This window comes from Octopus bimaculoides, chromosome 11, assembly GCF_001194135.2.
Source record: "Octopus bimaculoides isolate UCB-OBI-ISO-001 chromosome 11, ASM119413v2, whole genome shotgun sequence".
NCBI classification, from domain to species: Eukaryota; Metazoa; Mollusca; class Cephalopoda; order Octopoda; family Octopodidae; genus Octopus; species Octopus bimaculoides.
In genome coordinates this window covers 54033893-54039281 of record NC_068991.1, presented here as the reverse complement: position 1 = coordinate 54039281, position 5389 = coordinate 54033893, and positions in this window count along the sequence as shown.

Here is a 5389-nt window from a genome sequence, read left to right as displayed (position 1 = left end):
TATATAAAGTAGTTGTATGCTGTCAACTTAATGTGACAGTCCCATGAAGGGAATAATACTATTGCTATTTAGCCCTAAGAAGCAGCACCGCTTCCTGTCGGCCTTGACACATTTCCTGTGTCCTTATGCTTACATGGAGGAGACAAGCACCTCCACTTAGCTAAGCCTGCATCCAGAGACATGTTTCTGAGCCTTTGCTTGTCATCAGTCTGGAGTAGCAATGGCCTGCTAGTCGGGGATGCCTGTCAAGCTCTCGTAAACATATAAAAATTCTAGTGAAACACATTCACTAATTTCAAAAATAGAAATAATACATTTCTAAATCTCTCAGAGATCTCTCAGGCATCCCCAACTATACAGATGCAAATGCTAAGATTTCCTGTTGTTTTTATTTTGACCCAGGTCAGTCCTGAATGGTGGAAAGGGGAAAACCTACAAAGAAAAGTATTTTAGCCATTGTCATTCTATATTTTTACTCAGACATAATGTATGTAGGACTATGTAATCAAATTTACACATCTCTTTTAAGACAGTAGAATATGATTTGAGGAAGATTTAGCTATTATTTCTTGCAGAATCAGTACTTAGAAGTACTTATCCTTCATGTATATTGACGGCAGAGGCAAATACACAGAGGACGTTCTGTTAGAACAGTAAAATTTGTTCTGATAGAATATCCACGTTTGAGCGGGGATAAATTATTTCATTATTTTGAAAGGTAATACAGCTGTATTAATTAATAAATACATCCATCATTGTATCTTTCCTTTTAAACATGAAAAGAAGTGAATTGAGAGCGATCCAGCCGCTACTTCTAGCAATTTTAGTAATCACAAAGAGACTTCCTCGCTGACTCGTGAGTATCCTTAGTTTTACCAGGTACTCATAAACCGAATTTGATCCCAAAGCATGACATTCGTCAATTTTTAAAACTATCTCGCGTATTGCTGTTGACTAAATGGCACAGTGCAAGGGAGAGAATCATCTCAGGAAAAGCTAAGGAAACATGTCAGGAAACAAACAGCAATAAATTAATATCTATAAACAAATTAATTTGAACAACGTTAGTAGAAGAGTGGCTTATTTCCCTGTTATAAATCTCTTCATATATTTGGACACTTTATACCGTTTTCCTACCATTTATTCCTTGGCAACTTTTTGAAAGTAAACTCACCCCAATTCAGTCATTGCAGTTTATACATTTATACATCTACTATATAGTAAGCAACTGACAAAAGAAATTAAAAATAATTTTTAGACATTTATATCTGAAGTGCAAAAAAAGGCGACGTGCTGGCAGAATCATTTGCAGGCTGGACAGAATGTTGATCAGTATTTTTCGTCAAATGAATTGCCCCAACTATTTATTTATTTATTTATTTATTTATTTATGTTTTAAGTCTTGTACTTATTCTATCGGTCGCTGTTGCTGAACCACTATATTTATGGGGACGTAAACACACCAACTCCAGTTGTCAGGCGGCGGCGGTGGTAGTTGTGTGTGTGTGTGTGTGTGTGTGCGTATGCGCGCGCGCGCGCGTCTTGTGTTTGTGTTTGTCCCCACCACTGTATGACAGCTGGTGCTGGTTTGTTTATGGCCCGTAGCTTGGCAGTACAGCAAAAGAGATAAGTACCAGACTTTGAAAAAAAACAAAAACAAAAAAAAACGATAAGTACCAGCACCAATTTGTTTGACCAAACACTTCAATGTGGTGCCCCAGCATGGCCACATTCCAGTGACTGAAACAAGTGAACACTAAAGATATAGTTATTTCACTTAAGAACTAATTGGTGAACTGAAAGCAGAACCAAGCGTAGTCTTCTTAATTAGATTACTTCATTAACAACACATTAATTAGCATGTATACAAGAGAGACTGCTGAATCCAGTATGGTAGAAGGAAAAAAAAATATTTGGTGTTTTTTCAAAAAAATAGGCTAATTTCAAATTTTATTTTTAACTTCAGATTTTTTACAATTGTCGTTAAAAATTAAATTTTAATCCAGAATTCGCAAACTGAGACACAGGGTGGGTGAAATTGAGATTCTGCGGGTAAATTCACACCAATTTGGGAACTCCTACGTTATAGGAATATAGATTTCAAATTTTGGCATAGGGCTAGTAAGTCGATTGCATTGAACCCAGTGTTCAAATAGTCCTTATTTTATTAACCCTGAAAGAAGGAAAGGCAAAGTCAACCATGACAGAATTTGAACTCAGAATGTTAAGATGGACAAAATGCCTCTAAGCATTTTGCTCAGTATGTTAATGATTCTGCCACCTCACTGCCTTTATTTTATAGGAATACTGGTTTCAAATTTTGGCACAAGGCCAACAATTCCAGGGTAGGGAGTAAGTTGATTACATTGACTCCAGTGTTCAACTGGTACTTATTTTATCGACCCTGAAAGGATGAAAGGCAAAGTCACCCTCAGTGGAATTTGAACTCAGAATGTACAGAGAAACAAACTTTATAGGAATATTAATTCACTTTATTTTACTGACCTTGGATGGTTGAGCGGCAGGGAGGATCTTGGTAAGATTTGAATTTATTCTGTAAAAGACCAGAACTAATGACCAGAGGCATTTTGATTAACATTCTGATGACTCTGTCAAGTAGAAGTAGTAAAAATATATCATTAAAAATTTATGTGGACAAATAATGTTCATCTGTCATTGTCGATGATGACCAGGACACCAAATGGGAGAAGATGGGTTACAGTGCATCCAGTAAAAGCTGATCAGCCTGATGCATGCTTGGTAGGTTCTGCTATGGATTGGGCACTGGTGTTCTGCTAGGAATTAAGGCAAGGAGTTGGATCTGGACTTGCGCAGTTTGTGTTTTCTTTGTGCTGCTGTCATTCTATCCTGTTCATAGGAGGTGGCACTTCTGTTGGAGCAGCTATGTCAGACAGGATGGTCCTGTGCTTGCATTCCACAGGTGTCAGGGTTGATCTGAAAGCACTTCAGATCTTTGAAGTGCTTTTTCTGCTCACTTTGTGTGCATTTACCTTCACTCTAAAACAAACTTTTGGGTAGTTGTGTGTCAGGCATTGAAACAATGTGGACAAATACAGGTATATCAAATACCATAGAGTACAAATTCTTGATTTATTGAAAGAGGTTGTCCCATAATTATAAAATGGTAATTAAAACCAGTTCTAGATGAAACCAGTTCCATATGAAAAGGAAAGGCAATCTCAAGAATCAAGAATTCTCCAAAGTTGACATACAGTTAAGGAAAAGGACAGGCTTATTGTCTGGAGATAAAAAGGACATATGTTTTGTACTCAATAGCCATCATCAGTACAATAATTTTCCTATCTTATCTCCTTTTGTGGGGGCACAAGGCTTGTTGGTTAGGGTGTTGGACTCATGCTCATAAGATTGTGGTTTCAATTCCTGGTCCAGGTGATGTGTTGTATTCTTGAGCAAAACACTTCATTTCACATTGCTTCAGTCTGCTCAGCTGGGAAAAATGAGTAATTCTATGACAGACCACTGTCCCATCCAGGTGGGGAATATCTATGCTATGGAAGCTGGGAAACCAGCCCTTATGAGAGAGTATGACTTGAGAAGATAACTTTACTATAATATATCCTGTATCTAAGAGATATAAAAATATTCAAAGAAATGAAGAACATATCTTTTATCAAAACAGCCAACTAATCAATTTGTTTGTTTAATGTGCTGGTTAAACAATCAATTGGTAGTTTGCCAGTCACAGTTTTTTTTGTCATTATACATGACCTTTTCATTGATTTGTGCTCTCTTTGAGGTCTGCTCTGAGTATCTTTCACTTGTTTCAGCCAATGGACTGTAGAAATGGTGGAACACAACCTTAGAGGCTTTTGCCAAACAAATTTCTCTCAGTTGAGTGCTCAGTCACATGCCTGTTAATTTCATGAGCAGGCTGTTCCGTTGATCAGATCAACTGGATCCCTCGTCGTCATAACTGATGGAGTGCCAGTCTATAGTTGAAGACACTTGCCCCAGGTGCTGTGCTGAGGAACTAAACTTGAAGCCACATGGTTGCAAAATGACCTTCAAACACTTGACATTCTTTTCCCTTGGTTATTTGAAAGCTATAAGATATTTATTTGTAATAGACTATTTCAACAAGAGCAGCTGTTAACTCCACTCAAATTAACTCTAGTAAAAGCATACTTCATAATGGACAATAGAAGTGGGAGTTGTAACATTATCTACATGAACTCTGATATTGGATTACCCAGAATCGAATGTATGATAAAAAAATGATACTAGAGCCTACCTCCTCCTCCTCCTCCTCCTCCACCTCCCCATCATCATCATCATCATCATCATCATCATCATCATCATCATCATCATCATCATCATCATCATCACCACCACCACCACCACCACCACCATCACCACCATCATCACCATCACAACTATCACCACCAACGTAAAACTATATTTGTATCAAAACATAAATTCCTATCCATGTTGTTGTTTAGCTTTATGTCAGCCCTGATCAAACCGACATGACCAAAGATATCTTAATTAAGAGCATCTCATCTTTTTTGTATCTTCTTTTCATGTCTTGCAAGTTACTCGGTGACTCACCTGTGTTTCTGGCATGAAAAAAAAAACCCCCCACCTGATACACACTTTATGGAGGTTGGCATTAGGAAGGGCATCCAGCCACAGAAACCACATCAAAGCTGATATAAGAGCTTGATGCAGCCCTGTAGCTTGCTAGATCCTGTCAAACTGTCCAACCCATTTAAGTAGAGAAAATGGATACTAAATGATGATGATGATGATGATGATGATGATTAGGAGGAGGATAAAATATATTTTAATATATTTAAGATGATACAGGTGTTATTTGAAGGTGGTTTTACTGCTTTTTTGTAGCTGGTCAAGAGAGCTCATAGAGGATCCCTGTTCTGAAAGAGTCATTACTTGTTTCCCACATCAGTGTATATTTATTTGTAGCATAAGATATAAAGCAATTCTCAATAACATAATATGTATTCTTGGAATTCTAGTGTTACACTAAAGTCTATGTAGCGAATTCAAAATTGAATCACTAGATAACAAGTAGACACCACGGTCAGACCACAGTTGTTTCACATGATCGGCCTATTAAGTGACCAATCAGCATCAAGCCATTGCATAATTCGACTTTCTAGAACTTTCTCATTGTGCCCTATATAAAAGGTATTTTTTTGGCAGTAATCCTAGAATGTTGAGACAACTGTTCAATGTCTCCATTCTCATTCTCCACCAGCCAATGGTAGATAGAAGACAGAAATTTTGTCACCATGAATATAGTTCAATTATTTTCCAGTTGTGATGGGCCAGCTACAGATTGCTATACCAGTTAAATTGTCATAGACCCCAGCAGTATGTCTCTCCC